The 24,174-nt window shown below is 41.4% G+C and overlaps 1 pseudogene; it reads right to left on the bottom strand.

The window, feature by feature from the left end:
- The window catches only part of LOC147424008 (heat shock cognate 70 kDa protein-like), a 31,489-nt pseudogene extending 12,737 nt beyond the window's left edge, over window positions 1-18,752 (bottom strand).
- Window positions 18,753-24,174: the final 5,422 nt, after the last annotated feature.

Genomic DNA, 24,174 nt, shown 5'->3' with positions numbered 1-24,174 from the left:
CGTTTTCTGCGTCGTAGAGTGATGCTTTATGACTTTCAGATTCAGTCATAGCATTCTCTAACTTCTTCTGCAACTCTGCTTCCTTTTGTTTTGCTGTCTCAATTGCTACTTCCTTTGCTCTGGATCTTTCTTTAATCTTGCTGAGCAGTTCATGCACCATGTGCATGTCTTTTTCATCTTCATCTGTCAACTTGACAGCTCTTTCTGCCACCACCTCCAATGGCTTCGGCTCTTCTAGTATGTTCTGTTCGTCCATTTTCTCTTCACTCTCCATTGTACCCTTTCTCTTTTCCTTCGTCCCTTTCCGATCATCTTGTTTTCGTAGGGATATCCCATAAACTGCCTCCAGGGCCTCTTCTTCACTGTATCCGATCGCTACCAGATCCTCATAATCATCTTTCTTTTGCTGAACTGGATCTATCTCCTTTTCCTTGGTCCCGGCCTCCGGCTTTTCCATAACTTCTGTTTCTATTTCTATTGTGGTCTCCTCCACAATAATTTCCATCTTCTTCGGGCTTGGTACAACAGTAAAAGAGGGCTGATTGTCCTCAGTCATCTTGGCTTTCCCTTTGTTTGCTTGCCCGTCTTTCCCTTGAGGTTCAGTAAACTCATCTACTTTCTTCTTCCCCTTGTCGTCCTTTTGCAGCTCAGCTTTTAAAAGCTGTACTTCCTCTTCAGTATAAGGCTCGACAGGTTGCTGCTCCAGTATGGCCTCCGACTCCTCATAAGCCCTAATATATTGATCATATTGATCAACATGTGGCCTGGCTGAGCTGGTTCCGACTTTAGTGGGGTCTGGCACCCACATTTCTTCAAAGTCCCCCTTTAAAGCTCTTTCCGCTCTGAACTGCTCCACCAGCCTTTCCATTCTTGCGGCTTTTTGACTTTTGGTTTGCTTGGGATCAGCCTTCTTCTTCGCTTTCCTCTTGGGCGGCTCGTCCACAGCCTCTTCAGGTTCTGAAACTATTTCTAGTTTTCGGCGTGCTCTTGTGGACGCCCTCTTGGATACTTCTTGCTGTTCTTCCTCCTCATCGGCTTCTCTAAGCCACTCATTCTGGGAGGGAACCCGTGGCCCTTGATCTCTGGCTCCAATAGCTTCATAAGCTATTCTTGTCAGAACTTCAGCTCCTCCTATATACTTTGGCTTCTGGTTGTGCATGGCGATTACTTGCTCGTGGATGTATTGAGCATAATTCACCTCTTTTGGCATGTTTCTCTTCAATGCCCATGTGATGGTTGTCGCAATGGCATGGGGTGGTGTAGTATACTTCTGCGGTCTTTTACTGCACACATGGAAAAACTGGTTGTATAATCGGCAAAGGGTTGCCGCTCGTTGATCTGCCATATCTCCGTAGGTTGTATTTTGTTTCTTTGATCCATAGACCTCTATGGCCTCCCTTCTTTCTCTGACAGAACTCCCTTTGTTGTGCAGCTTCAATGCATCTGCAATGAGCTGTGGAGTGATCTGTACTTCAACTGTTTCTCCATCTATGGCTGTCAACGTGGCTTTCCCATCCTTCTGAATGGATGTTGCCAACTCATACACTCTTCTTGTGTCTACACCTGATGGTCTCGAGGTGAAGAACCTGTGTAAGTCAGCCTTTTCGAGGTATCTGCTGATGTTCTCTGATCTGCTATAATCCACTAATTCTCGTGGGATCATAGGTACATCGACCGATTGCCCTTGAGGATCTCTGAAAGTCCCTTAGTAGATCTTTATACCCTCTTTTTCTAGTACTGCTTCCTCCACCCAAGTCTTGGTTGGCTTGAGGGTTTCTGTTGGAATATCAAAAGGTTCTGCTTCTGCAAGAGCATCCTTGATGGTTGGTCTTTTTCTCTTAGTTGCCGATGACTTAGCGGAATCCATGGATTCTGTAACTCCAATTTCAGAAGTTAGCGTCTTTTTAGTACTGAAAGCCGAAATGAAGCTTTTAACTATTCAAATGACTTGAAAATTGAAAACATGAGCTATTCAGGGCCTAAGGATGCAATGTAGGTGAAAAAATATGCAAACTGGGCTCAAAAACATGCTTGAGACATCATACGCGTATGATGTCTTTTGTGTCAGAATGACTTCATATTGGTTGTGCTTGTAGCTGATAGTGTATACATGAGTATCATATGCTTGGATTTGAGTTTGGATCCCATTTGGTCAAGTTTTGGCCAGTTTAGTCCAGATCTTGGCAAAATTTTGAAAGGGAATTGGATTTTATGATCCAAATTGGATAAAACTTGGTGGATTACTTTCAAATGGCATGTAGAACACTTCTGTTTGGTGGTTGAAGCCCTGAGGTGCCAAAATCACATAGTGAGACATCATACGCGTATGATGTCTTTTAGTGCATTTTTGAACCAATTTTCTCTATAAGCTTGGTTTTGGCTTTTAATAGGCTTATTCAGTGGATTTATGAAGTTTGGATAGAATTTGGACTAAAAATGGCTCTGGAGACATCATACGCGTATGATGTCTTTTTCATCAATTTTTCATGGGATTGGTTTTGTGGACTCCCCATGTACTAGTGAAGGACTATATCTACTCAAATCTTGGTTTGGACTTGAGTATGTTGGATTTGGGTCAAAATAGGCTTTAGGTGAAGGATTTTCCCTCAATTGGGCTAATGGGGTGATCCACTTGACCAAATGGTTCCAAACTTCATTTGTAACATGTATTAGATATATATAATGGATGTATGATGTCAAATGAGCATTTTTGGCTCTGTAAGTGCAAATAGACATCATACGCGTATGATGTCTTTTGTGTCAAAATGGTGCTTTTTGGTTCCAGATAGCTTGTAGATGTGTTAACCAACAATCCTACAAAGTTTCAATGAGTTTGGAGTTATTTTGACAAAATTAGGACCAAAAATCAATTTTATGGCCTACTTTGCGTCTTTTTGGCTTTCCTTGGGTTTTCTAACTCCAATTCTCATGATACTTGGTTCATAGGATGTGATTAACATGTGGAATGAGGCTATGCACTCAAATGTTGAAATGGGTGTGAATTTCATGCTGTGAGACATCATACGCGTATGATGTCTTTTCTTGAAATGTTGGTCTTTTTGTGCAAAGAGTGCTTTGTGCTAGTGCCCTAAGCCCTGCTAACTAGTTTTCAACTTGAAAAGTCATAAGTTTAGCCAAAAAGCCCCCTTATAGGCATTTCAGTCTCCGAAGTCGTCTTTTTGCCTTGGAGTTGAATTTCTTCAACTTTTCTTCTTGAGAGTTGCATTTCCAGCTCATTGGATATGTTGTGAAGCCACCTATTTGGTTGAACTTGACTTTGGCTCCCCGTTCTCCATCTTTCTCCATTTGGTTGCCCTAAAGCGTCTTTTTCACCATCGGTAAGTGAATCAGCTTTCTTTTGGGTTTTGCTTGCAAACATAAGTCATCCATGTATATTTGAAGCTGCTTGTGAAGTTTCATGTCATTTGGTCGTCAATTTTAGCCGTTATGCCAAAATGACGATTTGTGTGTCCGCCGCCGAATCGGTTGTTCCGACCTACTTTTGGTGATCCAAACCCGGAGATACTCCATGGTTGCATTGCCCTCGATGTTGTTAAGCTTCCTGAGAAGTTTTGTGTCGTTCCGACAACTTTTTTCTGTTTGCCTCTTGCAGGCTCTATTGACCTAGGGTTTTTCCAGTCGTTCTTTCTCGAGCTTTGAGTGCTAGAAACTCATCTCCTATACTAGGGTAACCCACCTCTAAGTTCTTGTAAGGTTTGGTTAGGCGGTTGTGCCCCTACCTAGCGTTCTTCCCCATTCCCCGTCTGCTCTTGTTTCTTGGTTTTGGTGAGTTTTCGCAACAAAAGTTAACGATAAGCATCAAAAGCTTATGGCAACGAGTCTACCTCTCATGTCTGGTGTCCTCTGAGCTCTCGTAGCAGTCGTAGAAGGCGGTAGAAGGTCGGATGCTCCTGTGTGCTCTTTGCTCTCTCCAAGAAGGTAATAGTGGAAATGAGCTTGATACTGAAGTGAAAAATACTTATATTCGGGCTTCCCGGATCACTTGTTACCAAATTTGACATGTGCTCCTATCTAGTCGTGAAATGCACTTTAGGATTTGAAATTTCTCAATTTGGACTCCATTTGACCTGTTTCTGAGAAATCTGTCCACTTTGCCAAAATTCTGTCATTTCGGGCTTTCCGCAACTTTTTCAGAATTGTACCCAATTTTTATCCTGGGTTGCCCTTGTCATTAGGACCATCACCGTCTATTCTTTTCTTTTTTCCGATCTCATTTCACCTGCTTTTTTATTTTTCTTTTATTGTTATTAAGAAAATCATAAAAAAATAAAGGAAAATAGCAAATTGAAGCCAAAAAATTCCAAACATACACAATAAATAGCTGGTAACCCTGTGTATATGAATATACACTTCTTTGTGATTTCTGGACTTGGATTACCACTTTTTAGCTCCAAAAACACTCTTATTTAGTGATATTTACACATCTAGAGACCCAAATTCATCATTTGATCTCTTCTTGTTGCAAAACAAGGTATATAAGGACATAAATATTATCAATATCTGCAATCAAACATAAAAAATTGCAAAATCATGTAAGACACTGCCCTTGTAATATAATTTTTGTTTTTCTTTGTTTTTTTTCTCTTGTAGCTGCTTTGTAGCTCCTGTATACCTCCCCCCTCCTAGTCTGAGTCCTCCCGGACGACTATGAAGTGTCTGTGGGCGAAGCCTTGTAGTTGTTTTGGTCATAAATTCCCAATGTAATTGTAGAGCGACGATACAACATTCTTTCCAATAAAGCTGCTCTTTGTTTGATTGATGGATTGGTGGTCTGGTTTTGGGTTGGTTTTGGCAATTTGGTAGTAGAATCAGTAGATGGATTCTTCGTTACCTTGTTGTCTTTTTTCACAATCCAAATCTGCTTCCGCTTTGCTTGTGCTTGCCACAAACTCTTTGCGACCCAAACCTGCTTTGTTCTGTGTGTTGATTTCCTCGCCTTGAAATACCTAGGAGTTTTCGTGGCTTGTACTGAAGGGAGTTCCTGTTTACAAATCTTTGGGATCCAAATTTGCTTGCTGTAGCTTTGTGCCGTCATGAACTTCTTTGGAATCCAGATCTGTTTCACTGTCCTTGATTGTCGGGGATCACTCTGTTGTCTGGTATTGAAGACTCTGTTTTCCACCTTTGTGTTCTCTGGCACAACCTCTTTTGGTCTCCATACCAACTTTGACTCCGTTTTTTCCAAAGGTTGAGCTGTTATATTATTGCTTGTCTTCCTTATCCACTATTGAGAATTCCTCGTCGAAGAGTAATCCGGTTGTATAGAAACTTTTGGTTGCCATTGCTTCTTCTTTTTCTCTGGTCGTTGTTTGCCCTTGTTCGTGGATTCTTCCTTTGGAGTTGGCTCTGCTCCTTTGGTGAACTTAACTGATTGACTTTCACCTTCGTATTTGATAAGCACTGATTTAGAACTCCAGTCAATCATTGCATTGTATTGCTTCTGCCATGGTTGTCCTAGCAATAATGGATGTTGTGTAGCTTGGTCTTCAACCACGTAAAACATATGAGGATACACATACTGGTTAATCTGTATATGTAAAACTGTGCATCCGACAGTTTTGATTGAGTTCTCAGAGTAACTTTTTAACTCTTGCTTGGCAGTTTGTAATTTCGTGTCATTTGTCAATTGTCTATACAAACTGAGTGAAAGTAGGTTAGCTTGAGCTCCTGAATCCAATAGTGCTCTGGCTTTAATTTGGTTGGTCCCTACTTTGCATTCAATGATGGGTTCTTCTCTGTCATTCCCCATTCCTGTTATACTAACTGCGTTTATTCATATTGCTCCTTCATTGCGCTGTTTCTGATGCAGTAGTCTTCTTTTCTCCATTCTTTCCTTCGCCTCAGCTTGCGCTTCCTCTACAATCTTTTTCTTTTTTTGGACACGCAGCTTTTCTTGATGTATTTTGAGAAGCATGTCTTGTGTTAGCGGCAACAGATACTTTTTCACTCTGCATCCACTAATCCAATTGGGCATTTCTTCTCCGTCTAATGTAGCAAGCTTGACGGCTCCACTTGGTGATAGATCTTTAATCACCAGAGGTCCCATCCCTCGCTTTTTAAGCTTCTTAGCATGCTGTTTCAGAGTGTAAACTAGGACATAGTCCCCAACTTTAAACTCTTTAGTCCGCACATGCTTATCAAAAAATTCCTTTTGTCGCCTTTTTTGAGCGTAGATGGAAGCTACTGCTTTTAGGCGAAGCTCATCTAGCTTTTCTAGGTCATCTATTCTATCAGAGAGCTCGTGCCCTGTCCATTCTAGATCCTTAGCCACCCTTAAGGTTGAAATCAAGAATTCTATTGGCAAGATAGCATTTAGCCCAAAAACCATGTTATATGGGGTCGTTCCTATGGATGTTTTATACGCTACCCTATATGCCCATAATGTTGAATGTAACTTTTGGTCCCAGTCAGTTCTCGACTCAGATACAATCTTCGTAAGGACCGTGCATATGGTTTTGTTTGTTGCTTCAGCTTGTCCGTTTGCTTGTGGATGATACGGGGCTGATTTCCTATGGATTACCATGAATTCATCTAGAAGGATCTTTATCACTTCATTTATAAAATGTGTGCCTCGATCACTCACAATTTCTATTGGCAATCCATATCGTACAAAGACGTATTCATACAGAAATTGTGCCGTGGTCCTGGCATCTGCTTTTTGAGTTGCCTTTGCTTCGACCCACTTTGTTAGATAGTCTGTAGCCACAATGATGTATTGTGCATGAGTCTTATATGCAGGGGGTGAAATGGGTCCGACATAATCAATCCCCCATTTTGCAAAAGCTCTTGCCCCCATCATTGGTCTAAGCGGCATATCATCTCTTTTAAGTGGTACTTTGGTCCGCTGACAGTCATCACACTGTTTAACGTATTCCTCAGCGTCCATATGTAATGTTGGCCACCATATTCCTGCAGCTAAGACTAGTTTTGCTGTCTTATCACCTGAGAAATGGCCTCCACCTACTCCTCCATGAGCTTGCTCTAGGATTATCACATACTCAGACTCTGATGCGCAAATCCTAAGCTGGTTGTCTTTACCTCTCTTATAGAGTTGATCTCCTATGAAAGTGTAATCTCTAGCTTCTGTCTCTACAGATTTCTGACGAGCTTTTGACGTTCCTTCTGGGAAAGTTCTATTTGTGAGATATTCAACAATATACTGACTCCATTCCGGAGAAATCATTATCTGATATAATGTCGAATACTCTGCTGGCGGTCTTGATGAACATACAGTACATACAGTGACATATTCATGTACGCTTTCTTTCATTCCTGGCCAATAGACTCCCAATTGTAACAAATTTCTATATGTGTTCCTTCTTGAACAATGAAATGCACATTCCTGAACATGTGCTTCGCGCAGATATATACTATATTCCTCAGGATTGATGCATAGTCGTAAAACATGATCATTTCCCAATTGATACAACCTTCCTGCAATCAATTGAAGATTCTTGGATTGCTGAATAGCAATATGTTTCTGGTTGTATTCTCTTCTATCAAACTCTCCTCCATAGGTTAACAGGTTAACGACATTTTGAGACCACCTCGGTATCATTTCTATGTTGAACAAGTACGCGTCTGGCATGTCGTCATCTACTCCTATAGGGTCTTCTCCATTCGTCAATCGCGAAAGATGATCAGCTCTAAGATGTGTTTTGCCTTTCTTTACAACTACCGTGAAGTCGAATTCCAGTAAGATAATGAACCATCTCACTATTCTCCCGGTATTGCATGGTTTATTCACTAGGTAGAGCAAGGCTTGGTGATCCGTAAAAAACACAAACTTGTTGGCTAGAAGATAATGCCGAAATTTCTTTACAGCATATATCATTCCTAATCCTTCTCGCTCTGTTGTGGTGTAATTCTTCTCTGCATTGTTGAGCTGCCGGCTGGCGTAACAAATAGGAAAATCCATGTTTCCTTCTTCTGGCTGAGCCAGAATGCATCCTATTGCATATGCCGAAGCATCTATATGCACATGGAATATCTTCTCCCAATCTGGTGATTTCAAGACTGGAGCAGTAATGAGTGCCTCTTTCAATTTCTTGAACGATTCCTCACACTCCTCTGTCCATTCAAAGTTCACTATTAGCCTGTAAAGTGGTTGGCCTATTATAGCGTACATGTAAATGAATCGTCTATAATATCCACAATGTCCCATAAAGCTCTGTACTTGTTTCGCATTGGTTGGTCTAGGCATATCCACTATAACTTTTATCTTCTCTAAATCCGTGGATATTCCGTTTTGTGAGACAATATGTCCCAGAATTCTGCCCTGTCGGACCATAAACACACATTTCTCAGGATTGAGACAAATGCGATATGTCCTACATTTCTCAAATACTTTTCTTAGGTGTTCTAGATGCTCATCTCTCAGTAGAGAATGTACACATAAGTCATCCATGTATATTTCTAGAAACAGCCTTAAGTATTCTTTGAAAGCATGCGTCATCAGCCTCTGGAAGGTTGCGGGAGCATTGGTTAGACCAAAAGGCATAACCCGATAAGCATAAATTCCCCACTCCATTGCAAAAGCTGTTTTATGTTGATCTTCTGGTGCTATGGCTAGCTGGTTATATCCTGAAAAACCATCAAGAAAGGAGTATGTTGTTTTCCCTGATACACGCTCTAGAACATGATCAGTTATCGGCAGGGGATAATTGTCCCTGATTGTTGCAGCATTCACTTTCTTTAAGTTGACACACACTCGGAGTTTTCCGTTCTTCTTAGGTACTACCACAATCGGAGATACCCAATCGGTGTGTTCAATCTCGTATATGAATTCAGCTTCCATTAGCTTATCTATCTCTTCCTTGATTCGCTTAGCAAAAGTATCATTATATGTGTATGGTCTCTGTCAGCTAGGCTTTGCGTCTTGTTTCAGTGGGATTGAGTGTTGGCATATCGATGGGTCAACTCCCTTTAAGTCCTTATAAGACCATGCAAACACATCCCTATACTCTCTGAGAAGACTCAAAAGTCTCTCTTCCTCGCCTGGAGACAAATCTGTGGCTATGTACACCGGTCTAGGTGGCTCACCTGGAGCTGCTAAATCAACTTTTTTTGCATCCTCCGGTCCGTCATAAGATTCGTTCTCCTTTCTCTCTCGAATAGGTGGGGTTAATACCACCTTCCTATCCTCTATTGTGAATTTCCTATAGTGAGAGGGAACATCCATGTTTTCCTTGATTTTGACGTTTTCGTCCTCTCCACTCTTTCTGTCGTCCAAACTTCCTTCAGAGTTTTCTTGAGCTCTCTGTACTTGTTTCTACGTTCTAACTTGGACTCCGTGTATTCTCTGTTGCGCTTGTTCTTTTCTGATTTTTCTGTTTCAGTTTTCGTTCCATTCTTTTGAACTTGATTTCTTGAGCCTCTTTTGTCTTTTCGTAAGCTCTTTTGATCACTGCCTCTCATTCTTCCAGAAATCTTATCCTTAACACAATCTTCAGCCTTTACTAGTATTAGGAATTGATTTTTTCCTCTTATTCTAGGCATCGGATTGGTTCTAACCCCCTTTGTTTTTCTCTTTGCTCTATAGCGTTTCTGGCGTTGTTTAGTTTGGTTCGGAAAATCATAAAATCGAACATCCATTATAGTTTCTTCGTTTCCGCTTGAATTGTCTGTTGACTCGTTGTCTGCTTCATTTCCCCACTCTGGATGATTGGGAATGTTGTGAAACACCTCTTCTTCATCTTCCTTTTCCAGTGTATCGTTCTTTTCAGTTTCTTTTTCGAGTACAGTTCTCAACATGAAATACGGAACCACGTCGTACCCGTCCTTGTCGCAAAATTTCGTTGTGGGACCATCCGGAATTGCACAAACATCTAGGGTTGCTAGAATGTGTGTCCATTCTAATGGTTCAAACGTGTCCTCTGGAAAGGGTTCTCTTATATAAGTTTCGTCTTCGATAGCCCTTTCTAAAACACATTCTTCTCGTTTCAGACTTCCACATTTCGAAGCTCCACACATCCATAACTCCTTGGGTTTACCTAACCAAGCTGGAAATTCGGATCCCGCCAAAGTAGCTGAATCAAACTCCTCTACCGGTGTTCGGTTCACATCTTTGTAGCTATGGTCTTTCAGGTTCACACGTGTAGTGGTTTCCATATTTCTCAGGTATATGTGATCGTAGCCCCAATCCTGGACCATTTTCAACTGTCTCATGAATGGTCTTCCCAGTATGATATCATAGTTATTCTCCTTGCCAAAATCGACAATAGCAAAAGTATGTTCGTATTCAATGCCGCAAGAAGTCACTACGACTTTCTCTAATAACCCCATAGGTTTCTCCATGTGTCCATCTGCTAATTGGAGTTTCAACCTAGTCTTCCTTATTGCTGGTTTCCCCCATTTTTTCCAGATTTCTTTTGTAGCAATGGCTACCCCAGCTCCGCTGTCTAGCATTGCCATCGTGTTTACTCCTTGGAATTCAACTGGTAAGGTTGTATTCCCCTCTTCACCTTCGCAATACTCTCCGACCTTGTTTAAGGGTACAGGCTTAGCGTTCTTTTGTGGTTTGCTCAGCTCTTGTATGCCCTCTTGCAATCTCGATGTTGGATCTTTTATCCCGAATTTCTCCAAGCATTTTCCTACAGTGGTCCACATATGTGGTCTTAGCCTCAAAAGCTCAGCTAAAGTGATAGTGCATGTCACTGGTGTTGACAAGATCTCTATCAATCCTTGTGAGTCCATGACTTTTTCTGATGAGATTTTTCGTGAGGGAAGTGCTCTAATCTCGGATTTTGCTTCATACTCTCCTAAGTATGAAGGTAAGGTTTTCAGTGAATGAGGTTTGCTCTCCATTGTTCTAACAGAGCCCCCATCTCCCCAGTAAGATTGCAGATCCAAGTCCACTTGAGATCCTGCCTCAAATTCCACAATGGGAGGATTTCTGATGTCCCTTTCCCCATTTGTCTGATTAGCTTGGCAACTTAGCTCGTTTGCAAAGTTTGCCTCTCTCACTTGTTTCCAAAATTCATTGTAATCCTCATCTCTTCCGTAAGACCTCTGTATGACTGGATGAAAACTCTCTATCTCCTGATCGGTTGTGTTCAACACTATGCGGTCATCCTTGTGTGTATTTTCAGGCTTTTGTGCACTGGGAGTCTTTTCAGCTACCCGTGAAACGATAGTCTCTTGCTGAATTGGGTTTTCCGTTCCACAATTCATTGTTTCTCTTGGTGGTTCTAATAAAGCTTGTGCAGTCTCGATCATTCTCTGGCACATTTCAAGTCTCTGCTTTTCCAATTCCGCGTTTGGGTATGTCATCCACCTCTGTTCTTGTGTTTGGTTGTTCTTTAACCTAGCTTCGTAAGCTCTCATCAGTGCGTCCAATGGTTCGTGTACTTTGTCGACTAGCACTGATCCCCCTGAGCTTAAGCTCGTTGTTTCTTTGATACTCTTTTGTTTCGTTCTTTCCGGGCTCATCTCTCGTTTCCCGTTTTGACTCTCAAGTTTTTCTAATCTATCTTTAGTTCGCTTTAGTTCCTCAGCTAGAATAGCGTCTTCACGTTCTTTTCTCAACTTCATGCGTGCTTTTCTAGCTTTCCATGTGTTTTTCTGACTCCGCGGTCCTGGACTAACCACTTCAGTCGCTAACTTTCCATTCTCAGGTTCTCTAGTGGTTTTCTTAGCTTGAGCTCTAGTAACAACTTGCGTTGGTATCAGAGTTTCATTTTCAGACCCACTGCTGGTAGGAATAGTTTCTAACATATTCAATGTCGTCTTTTGCACTTTGTTTGGATTCTTTGAACAATCCTCAATGAAGTGAGTAACCCCACACTCAGTGCAATAAGCGTTAATTCTAATGATTTCCGTATGTGGGCAAACATTCATCAGATGGTCACCTCCACACTTGTAACAGGGTCCTAGTGCTGGTCTTGGTCCCATTTGATTCGTCCTTTGTGGATAGGATGGTCTTTGTCCTGTTAACCCTCCATGAGCTATGAACATCAATGTTCTTGCGTCCAAATTGTATCTCTCTTCATCAGAAGCACTTGTAATTGTTGGTATTCCAACATTCCCAATCATGCCCCATGGTTCTGGTTGTTTGGGTTCTTCTGGTGGGTAATATACAGTTGGAGACATGTGTGCACCAGATTCTTCATAATAGGCTTGAACAGGCACTAAGGCTTGTTCTTCCTGATTCTCTAAGGTTGGTGCATATCTAATGCCCACTGGTCTTGCTCCTGGTAAAGGTGGTTGTTGTCCCAATACCGGTTGCGGTCTTTCTATCCCCATAGGTCCTGGTACATTTCCCGTTGGGTATCGAGGTACTGGATGTACCTGAGGTGGTGCTAATTGAGCAGGAGGTGCATACTGACGCTCCCTTACATACCCTTTGTTGTAATAGCACTCCTCTGTTGGATGATTTGTCCATTTTTGTTCAATAGCACACCATTTCAGTGGTTTTGGCAATGGTTTTTGGTATGGTGCCATCCTTTTTAGAGCATCTTCTATCATTTGCTCTACATTTGGCATGGTTGTTGTTTGAACATTCTTTTTAGTGGTAGTCTCGCTCGCTACGGAGGAGGAGCTACTGGATGCAAAATCTGTATCCGCTGACACCTCTCCATAAACCGTACAGTTATCCACTAAGTACAATGCCTCTCTCGTTACTTGCTCGAAACTTGTACAAGCTTTCAAGTGCAAGTCCTTCTTGAGAGTGTCGTTTCTCAGTCCCTCAATAAAGAGAACAGATAGTCTGTCATCTTGTGGTCGTTCACGTACTGGACATCTCTCAATGTATTGTTTGAAGCGAAGTGAAGCTTCCTTCACTTTTTCGTGTTCTCTCTGTTTAAAAGCATATATTTGTGAGACCGTATTGTGCTTAATCCCTCGTTTTGAGAATTCCTCAGCAAACTCTCTTAGCAAATGGTCAATGTCATGGAATCCCCCTATGTTCAGTGGTTGAAACCATGTCAATGCCGTACCTTCTAGAGTAAGACCAAATCCCTCGTATTGTGTATGGAAATCTGTTATCTGCTCAGCTCTTAAGACTTGCTTAAAGAGTGACACATGTGCATACGGATCTCCTGAACCACCATACTTCTTTGGCATACACTTGGCTACTTGAGATGGTCTCATACGTCTATGGTCTGCTACCAATCTCATTGCTCCTGTGTCTCGGCTAAAGCTTTCTCTAGCATCATGGACTTCATGGGTTACCCTTGTCGGTTCCTCTGCCCTGAATCTACTACTGGGAGGTAAATGTGATGGTTCCGCTTCAAACCTTGGACCTGGAGTGGTATAGGTGGGGATTGGAACTGCACTACCTCGATTCGTCTCCATTGACTCTCTGGAATGTAATGATCCCATTGGTCCGAGCTTCGAGTCCCAAGGTTGACTGAAAGAGTCAGCAACCTGAGTTCTTTGTCCTCCTGTTGTCATTGAGTTTTGCACTCCAGTTGTTGGTGCTGGTCTATGTGAGCTAGAAGTAACATAATACTGATGTAGTGGTCCCCCAAAGTATGTATATCCTTCTAATTCTTTCTTGCCCATTGTTGAGTATTGCCTCCCATACTTGTCGTAAGCGGCAATTTTCACTTCCGATCCCTCTGTGTAGGTAAAGACATAGAGTCTTTTTTTGTCTGTCAACTCTCCAGTGTAGGGTTCTTCACATCTATAATAGAGATCTTGCTCCCCATTATTATATTTGTATAGCCCCACATAGATGTTATCAGTGTTGATCCTTGTAGTTTCATTCTCTCTTCTTAACCTCGCATTAGGGAAGTTCATTATTGGTGCTTTCTCCTCGAGTTCTTCATCTATTTTGGCTTTGGTGCCCATCAATCCCCACTTGTCCACAATGTTAGGGTTTAGGACTACCAAGTACATGGTACCCTCGTCATCTAGATATCTATCTCCGCTATAGCTCACAGGCACTAAGTCCTTGAACTCACTAGGTCTTTCTTCTATCTTTACACAATAGCGGTCCATTCCATCTTTGTAGATCTTTGCACCTTGCTCATTGTCGTACTGGTATTTTATGAACAATAGCTTCATGGTGGCGGAAGGGTTTGATGATCCTGCTGCCATATTTTTCTGTTGTTCTGTTCAGTGTTCCAAGTGTTCGGTGAAAATCTCGTAAGATCTCTCCGAAGAAGTATCAGAGACACTTCCTTCAAAGATCGGCTCTAATGGTTGCACCCAACTTTGGTTTACACTTCCCTCGGTTGATATGACACTTGCTGGTTCCCCTTGTTTTGGTTGATTATTCCGGAGATTCCTGCCCGATCTCAAATTCATCAATTTCCCTAAAGGACTGTAACTTTTCCGTCTCGGCAATTTGTTTTCCCCAAGTTTTTGTGGTCAGAATTGATCCAAACTGATTGATACTTGGTCAATTGTTTAATCTTGTCAGTTGGACAACTTCTGTTTCATCAAGTGAGAATTTTGTTGTTATGCTGAAAAAGACATTATACGCGTATGATGTCTTTTTTCACAGATTTTGACTATTTTGGTTATGCTCACTCTCAATGGCCCCTTTATGCTCTGTTCACTCACAAAATTCAGTTTGAACTCTGTTTGAGCAAGTTATGGCTAATTTAGGCTTTTCTTGGCAATTCTCCGCTTTTGACTTGTTTTTTGGGTCAATTGTGATCCAAATGGGATGAAACTTGAAATATAACCTCTAGACAGCTATTACAATGGATCTGTGTTAGCAAAGTATCAAAATATGTCCAAAATTAGGTCAAAGACATCATACGCGTATGATGTCTTTTTCATCAATTTGGGTCCAAACTTGATATTTATGCTTCCTACAGTGCTTGTAACAATCTTGTCAGGTCAGATATCAAAAATAAGCAGTGGATGTGCCAAAAGACATTATACGCGTATGATGTATTTTGTCCCAGATTTTGACTATTTTTGGTTTTAAGCCTTCTCCAATGTTTATAATTGAGTTTCAAGTGTTTTTGTCAGGTTTGAATGTAAAAACAAGATTTGAATCCAAAATTTCCTATTCTTTGCGTTTCTTGGACTCCGACTTGTCTTTTTGGGTTTCTTTGAGTGTTAATGTTCTTGTTTTAAGTTGATCTTAGGGTAAAACCCCCCTTCTAAACACTCTGGCAATGTCAAATTTTCAATTTTAGTCTCTGTTTAGGTCCTAAGACATCATACGCGTATGATGTCTAAAGTTGCAGATTTCCAGTTTTTCAGCACAGAACTCTTCCAATAGCTCTTTTAAGTGCTCAGCAACAATCAGTTACACAGAAAATTTTTCTGAACTTTGTTTATTGCATATTTCACTACCAAAGCGACTTTTTCAGTGATCTAACATGCAATCAAACACATCAAGCAAATAGAACACCAATTGATAGCTCTAGATCAGGATCAAATCAGGCCCTACCTAAGCTACTTCTAATCATAAAATGGATTTTTTGCAATTGAAAATATAAAGAGATTTACTACCACACAAGGAGTAGCAAATGCTTTTTATGTCAACAACCACTTAAACACCATCAAAAACAATCTAATCTAAGCTAAACTAAAAATACTGTCAACACGAAGACCCAGGAATACCCCACTTCCTAGTATCTCTCGAGACCTTCGGAGTCCACCACTCCTAGATCTTTTCTAACTAAAGTATACAAAGTAGTTTATACGACTCACCTCGTAGGATTAGTCTAAGGTCACCTACTTAGGGCTCTCGTCCCCGGCAACGGCGCCAAATGTTAAGGCGGTTACGCCGCTAGCGGAAGCTAAATAGCGAGAACTCAACCAACAACAGAATTTGTCAGACGAGGACGGAGCTTGACCCGCAGGCGCATGGAAACAACTAGGTGGGTGTCAAATCACCTACTCGACCTTCTAATGACAATCACTACTAAGGAAATCAAATCTAAGTTCTAAAACACGCAAGTGACTGAAATCCGTACTACGAACGAATGCTATACGAAACAGGATCTAGAATCATTGAATCGATCTCAAACTCAAGGGGAAGTCTATACACTAGGTAAGAACAACACCCTAAAGACTTGAACTGCAAAATCAACCTATAACCACTCCGTGCGGTAAACGCGTATGAAGACAGGCCAAAAAATACAGGTGACCGAAACTTGACCCCGATGGTACCAATGTGTAGCTCTACTCGTTGTGGTTCTATAGATATGCTGCACGCTCTATTCCGACACACGAGTTGGAAGAAAACTCACACCGAAGCTCGTAGGAACTTACCACACATAGAAGCCGATAGCGCGCACTCTTGGTATCTGTGCCTAGCTCTCGCCGTTGCTAACACAATGGCGGTGTCGCTTCTCCAATGGCGGCTCCGTAGCTCGCGTAGCAAGAAGATAAGACTCTCTCTCTCTCTCTCACTCTCTCAGACACAGTCACGGCACTCAAAAATTCACTTTGATTAATAATTGAATCCCCCTAGGTTACAAAACTTTGGCTTATATACCTCAGCCTTGGAGGTGAGAACATCTCTAATTATTTACATCAACAGGTGAAATTACTTGGGATTACAAGCTGGAAACTCAATTGAGTCCCGTTACTTAATGAATGGCTCAAATCAAAATTAATGTCGGAAAGACATTTATTACAATCAATGGTTACAAAATGATGGGTGTGAGCAAAAATGTGGGTGTGATCCTCTGCTGGCTCAACAATCGAGATCATCCTTTTTCCCTCCTTTGAATATGGGAAAGGAAATCTTCAAGGAAGCTGTGTAATCATTTTGATTACTGCTGATCCCACCACTTCTCTTCTTGGCTTGAGAATGGCGCTTGGGAGCCTTCTTGCAATTGTCAATGTCAACATCCCAATCAATCTCTGTCTCTGTCTCTGTCTCAGTATCAGTATCTTCTCTGTTTTGTCTGCTAGAAGTACGATGACTTCTCTTTCTGCCCTTGGTATGCCCATCTCTCTGGCGAGACTGAGAACTCTTGGAACTCTTTGCCTTTCGTGCTTCCCGTTCTGCCCGTCGGCGTCGAGAATGACTGGAGTGCTGTGAGTCCTGCGCCTCCTCAGCCTGATGACTATGCTCCTCCTGAGCCTCAGTGTCAGTCATTTTCTCTTGCTTGGGGTCAAACTCTCTTCCTGACTCCTCAGGAATGGGGTCCACACGATTGGTAGATTTCCGGCCACGATTGGACTTTGGTGCCATTGCTGAAAACTTCAACTGGGATAAGAGTCTTTCAGTTAACGAACTTCAGCTCGAACTTCAGCTCGAGCCACCGTGATCGCCAAAATGGAATTGGAGCCGATCTCTTGAGACAGCTAATTCCAGTGTTGAAGGATTTCAGCTGCTAGTGTGGAAAGATTTCAGACAGCAGACTAGACAGAAATCAGAGACTAGACTGAAATGTGGATACTGAAATAAGAATCAGATTTATAGACTGGAATAAGGTTCAGATTCAGATTCAGATTAAGAAGACTGGTCGAGAAGTAAGTATCACTGAAATATATACCATGATTGAGATTACAGATCAAAATTACAGCGAATATGATTACAGAGAGAAAGTATAGCCGACAACATTGCCATTGATGCTCCATTACAATTATAGGCCGAAGCGCTAATACAAGTGATAACAATTACCCCCCGATAATGATGTAATGGGCCCTATTTATACACTTCGGGTTTACTGTAGTAATTACTCTTGTAATTACTAAGTAATTCGCTGCCCATCTTCTAAGAACACGTTCCCACATGGTGATTATCCAGCCGTCTACATTGTACTTCCTCTTGAAGTCCTGCACGAGGTGGTTGACTATGCGATGCTCAAAGTCCTTGTCTACCGGTCTTCACCTCCTTCACCTCAAACATACCTTCTTCAATTGTAAGACGAGGGACATCAAAGGTGCCATCTCCAAGGTAAAAAATCAGGACTTGTCCAAACCATAAGCAATCGCTGCAGCAGTAGGTTCATTGATGATTCTCATCACATTCGAGCCGAGAATGACACCCGCATCCTTGGTGACTTGCCTCTGAGAATTATTGAAATATGTAGACACCATAATCATGACATTCGTAATTGTGGCGCCCAAAAACGCCTCAGCAATTTCTTTCATCTTTATCAACACCATAGAATATATTTCCTCTACAGCAAACTGCTTTTCTTCACCCTTGTAGTGCACCTCAATCAATGGCTTGTCACTAGGCCAGCAATTACTTTGAAAGGCCATAGCTTCACATCTCTCTGCACATAAGGATTGGAGTATTGTCGTCCCATGAGGTGCTTGGCATCTGTAAAAGAAACCAACAGAAAGAGCAAGTCAAATATATTTTGCCCCACCAAATACTATTGATACACCGCTAGGGCAAGAGCTACAGGACGTGCGGCAGCCTCCGATGAGAAACTACTTTCCGCACATAGGTACATGGAAACAACAAAATACAAAAGTACCAGGTGATTGTAATACACCCGAACATGGAAGAGTCTAAGAGCAGAGCAAGATTGCATGAATGACAAGTAAAAGAGCTACAAATCATGCATGGAAATCCAACCAACAACTTGTAAACCATATCCATGCGCATACTAGCTGCAGATCATGCATATCCTAGAAATCAAATCAAATCAAATCAGGATATGAGAACGTACCAAAATCGGTATTAATGGGATTCATGGCGACCTGGTTCTTGGCCGGGTTACTGAGAGGTGCTCAGTTTCAGTGAAGGCCACCTAGAAAGACATGGTTCGGTTTCCTTGGTTGTTGATGTTGATTTCCACACGATCATGATGCCACACACCTACACAAGAGTATGTGGTACCCAGGTCGACAGGAGTTTGTGGTACCCAGGTCGATTAGCAGAACCTTCCTTTGCCGTAGTAGCTGACTCTGAGGGATGTTAACTAGTACAACAGAAAAGGCGTGGTTTGAATGTTTTACTTGGTAAGCAAAGGTGGTTTTTTCAAATAATCCCACAGCATTAAGCCACTTGGCTCAATCCTGAGCATCGAATAAAGAAATCAATCCAATGTCCTCTTCATAGGAGATGTCGTGGCAACTTAGGGACTTCCATGGTGGAGCAAAGGCTCAATTGAACCTTATCTTGGTGAGCGGATCTCGTGGTTATGGGATGTGAGGTGGCTGGGTCAACCCAATTCTAGTGCGCAACAACGGTGTGCTATAGATTTTATGTTTCTGAGTTACAACATGGAGCAGTCAATGCCTGTCTCTCTCTCAAGGGACGAGGTTGTAAGCGATTTGGAAGAGACTTATTAGCGATGCCAAGCAGATCCAGGCTACTGTTTCACCCCTGCATCAACGCCATGTCCGTTTGATGGCTCTCCATACGATCTAGTTGCCGGCAACTGGTGCAACATATAAAAACCCTGTGCTACATATTGTCCGTCTGACTTCTGCATCTTTTTGGAGGGATCGCACCTTGAGAGCCTTCAAGTTGCATGTTTTGACTAGAGCTATTAGTTTCTAATGGATGGCTGTTGCGTCCCTTGCGCGCGGAAAGTGGTTATTGGAGGCCCGAAATCGATGAATCTTTAGAGTTGTTTTTTGCTCGCTATATTGCTGAAAGCATGGGACTCACAAAAGTTCAGCAATAGATGCTCAATACAGAAAACAAATCTATTGCTCTTAAAAATGAGATCGCCGTCAAAGGAATCAATAGATCTTTTACAATTGTTAATGACGAGCATGAGTATACCGTCTCTATGGCAAGAAGACATAATTGCTGACCGAAGCAACTTACAATACACACACGCACAGAGAGAGAGAGAGAGAGAGAGAGAGAGAGAGAGAGAAGGTAATATTGATCAAAGGACATAGAACATAAAGTTATAGCAGCGTGTTTTGTGTATGGCAGGGAGGACATACATTTTACAACACTACACGATCCAATTGCACAAGCGCGACTCCAGCTCGACAACACTGCAACGTTCGTTATCTGCATCCAATTTCCCACACGCATGCGTTTGCTTGGCGCAACACATAAATGCTACGGGGCAAGGCACGGCTTCCGTTTCTTATAATTTTTTGGAGAGACCACAGTGCCAACTCTCCACCATACTTTTGTATGGCACCTCTGTATGACATGCACTGTATACGTTGCACTTTCAATCTATGATATTTCATTGCAAGACGATATGTTTAACTATTCACATTGATTTTTTGTAGCTCGACTAAAAAATCGGCCTGTAGATTGGACACTCGAAAAGCAGCAATACAACATTGCAAGTCAGTAAAGCACCTCATTTATTGTTGCAGGTCATTTATGCTTTATCTATTTGTTTGTTTTAGAATTTTTTGCATTACTTTCTTTGCTTCAATTTATTTGGATCTCGTTTTCAAGACTATACACTTGATGTCGATCTCTGCACATGTTAGTTACACACACAACTCTTTACATGCAATTGCTAGCCAATGCATGTGATGTATTACAATAGTGAATGAAGCGTCGAAATAATTAATATCATCTACTAACATAATATGGCGGAAGGGGGGAGCCCTTTACATGTGTCGCAATCTGCAACCTGAAGGCTAAAGTCCAAAACTAAAAAAGCCCCTTTGCACGCGATAAAGAGGGAGAGAGGGGGAGAGAGAGAGGCCGCCGAAGACGGCCGGCCGTACTAGTACTATATATGTCCTCGTTTCTCTCGTACTAGATGTCAATATGAAGTTCTCAAGACCTAAAAGATTACAGTTCAAGTATCAATAAGGTAGGGAGCAAACTGCAACCAACTTAAAACTAGCTTACCGTCTGTATGCTAGGAGCATGTAATCTGACATCTTTGCTCACAATCTAGAAATATGTCCCTCTTGCACGGTGGCATACCACATATATAGCAATAAACCAAGTCGGCAAACAAATAAAATAGACACTCCTATTGTCCTCACTTCTGTATTATTGTTGGGTGATTTTCCATCGTTGCGGGAACAACAAGACTTGACAGCATTGCATCTAAAATACATTACCAGTTCAAGATACCAACCACGAATCAATAGTAACCCCTCTCTATTCATGACACCGATGATTGATATTTGGACAGATACTCCTACTGTCCTCACTTCTGTATTATTGTTGGGCGCTTTGCCATCATTGCGGAAACAACAAGACTTGACAGCATTGCATCTAAAATACATTACCAGTTCAAGATACCAACCATGAATCAACAATAACCCCTCTCTATTCATGACATCGATGAGCGATATTTGGAGAGATATTATAATTATAGAGGAGCTATCCATGTTAATCCAAACGACTTTTTACCTTATCGTAAGACAAAGTGTCAACGTAACAAGCAATACATTGGCAGATCCCTTCAACAACAAATGTGTTCTCTTGCTTGGTGATCTTTCCCAACTACCCCCATTTTGTATTCACGCACGGGAGCTTTGTAACACATGCCATATCACAAGCTCGGTCCACTGTCTACATGTAACTTTCTATAGGATGTCATGCTCTATAAGACATGCAACGGAACCTGAATTGCTTCAATTCTTGACCATTATTTGTGAAAGAAAACCAATTGTAGATAAGATCAATTGTACCTTGGGTGCATGTATTAGAGATGAAGCACATATGCATGACTACATCAAGCAAGTCCCACCAAGCAAGACTAGTTTATACGCCTCTCCTCTCCATTCAAATCCCTCCCATGTTTCCCTTATAACTAGGTGTTCCCTTTTTTTCCCATTTCAAATTTGGGTGCGACCTTGTGGGATGAAATTTCCACCTTGCATAGGGTGCAACCCGGCTCTAACCTCCAACCTGCTGCTTCTTCATAATTCCTCAGAGAATAATCCAGATGCAGATATCCCTAAGGTCAGATATCCTAAGAAAGGTAAAGAGATAGTCCCAATGGAAATTTGTAAGGACAACTGCATCAAAAGTACTCGGGTGAATAAACAAGCTGATGGAGGGAAAGAAGATATCATGCAGGTTACTCAAGAATTGGAAGCACGCGATGCACAAACCAAACCTGCTTTGACTTCTTCTCGAGATCCTTCAGTAGATATTTTAATGACCCAAGCTAAAGAGGAATCTCTATTTAACATGCAAGTATCAAAAGCTATAAGAAATGTGGAAAAAAAATTTGACCCCAACAGAGCTCTTGTGTCTATGGCCAAACCTCAAAAACACAATAGAAAAATGAAGTGTTCCGATTTGTTAGGTATATCTCTCAATTGTAAGGGCCTTACAAACCCTTCTAGACCTCTAATAATCAAAAGTGGATGCATGATCTATCAATGCACCTTGATTTCATATGTCTGCTAGAAATTAAGGTTAAAGGTAATGACCTTGATAACAATCTTAAAAGGCTTGGTTCTGGCTATCAATGGTATAACACTAACCACTAAGCCGGAAGAGGAGGTGCAACTATTGGGATTTCTTGCAAATGGTCAAACACGATTACCAAAGTGTAGCAATCAAAAAAGGGTTTTGGGTAAGCAGTGACATTCTTAGAGCCCATTAACTATATTGTGGCCAGTTTGTATGCTCCTAATTTCATTACAAATAGAGCTTTCTGCTGGCAAGAGCTAGTCAATCTTCCTAGGAACATTGTTCTAACAGGAGATTTCAATATGGTTGAACACATTGTTGACAGACCAACTCCCAAGGACATGTAATCTCTGTAATAAAAGAGATCAATGGATTGACATGGTTGAAGCCTTAAACTTGATTGATGTGTATGAAGATTCTCGTTTCACTTGAAGCAATAACGAAGTAGGTGCATGCTACAGATCTACTAGACTTGACAAAATTTATATGTCTGCAAATGCGTTGCAGGAACATTGGCTAGTAAAGTGCAAGTCTGACTCATCCATTTTACTTTATGATCATAAACCATTGCTGTTTGAATTTTTGACATCTGAGAATGCATATAAGGTTGGTTGGCCTCACCTTCATCAATCTTTGTTTTGCATTGCAAGTATTAAAAAGAAAGTGGAAGGTATTCTTGAAAGCACCTTTGCACTGTACTCCTCTCCTGCCAAGCATGGGAGTACTCTATCAAAGAGATTCAAAATACCTTGACGAGATATAAGAGGCTAGCTAAGGACATTAGGGCCAAGTGGGGAGATTCTTCAACTAGAAGAATCTCTTTCCAAAACTGACCCTCCCCTTGTCAAACTCCTAGGTCTTAGAGTTTCTCTCAAGCAAGAAGAGCTCCTTGAGGCTAGCAGTGGCCTTGCTTTCACTGGAGAATTTTGAGCTAGTAAAATAGACAAGCCTACTAAGGCCATGTACAATTTACTGAAGAAGAAAAAATCCAAAGACTTCATCCCCTATTTGAAAGACAGTTCAGGAAATTTGGCTAAGTCTATAAAGACAATATTCAAATAGTCCATGAGTTTTTTACAAATATTTTCTATGGTCTCCCAAAGAGAGATAGGTATATTCAAGAGGCTAGAGCTTACGTAGCTCATGTCAGAAGGAAGACTATGGCTCCTAGAATAGCACATTTCCTTGACCAGCCCATCTCTCTTGGGGAGATTAAAGAAACTATCTGTAACCTTAAGAGTGGTAACTCTCTTGGAATAGATGGCATTCTCAATGAATTTTACATACAGTACAAGGATTTCATTGCCCCATATATTCTCTTGGTGTGGCAAGTAGCTATTAGAAAAAGAGCTCTTCCTGCTAATATCAATATTGGTGTCGTTAAACTTATACATAAAAAAGGAGGCAGGGATGATCTCAGTATTTGGAGACCCATTACATGTCTGACCTAAGTTGCATTTCTACGCCCGTATATTATAAATTGTACGTATATACGGAGTTATACGTTGTATATCCGTATTATATGCGTATATTCGAATAAACCATATTTCGATCAAAATATAGTTAGATCGAAATATGGTTAGACTTATAAAAAAAAGGCATCACGATAGTTCGAACGAACTGCCATGATTGTGATTGCTAGAGAGAGCTAGAGAGTTGTTGGAGCTCTAGAGAGAGAGTAGTAGAGAGAGAGCAGAGTAGGTGCGAGCCAAGACACACACAGAGAGAGAGAGCAGGTGATTTTTCTTGTACTATTTTATGTTTTTTTTGTGCAATTTATTTGCTAACGCTGTTGTTGTGGAGCTTTGCTCGCACCTCAGTGTTAGTTTGTATTTTGTTTTTTACCAGTGCCGTTGTTGTGGAGCTTTGCTCACACCTCAGTGTTAGTCTGCAGGTTTAGACACGCGCCCTTGACTGTGTTGATCCTCATGACACATTGCAAGGGGATTAGACTGTAGATGCTTCGT

The sequence above is a fragment of the Adiantum capillus-veneris genome, chromosome 26 (genome assembly GCF_014529385.1).
Source record: "Adiantum capillus-veneris isolate H3 chromosome 26, ASM1452938v2, whole genome shotgun sequence".
Lineage (NCBI taxonomy): Eukaryota > Viridiplantae > Streptophyta > Polypodiopsida > Polypodiales > Pteridaceae > Adiantum > Adiantum capillus-veneris.
Note: the sequence above shows the minus strand (reverse complement) of the source record. Positions and strands in the feature narration are given on the sequence as shown.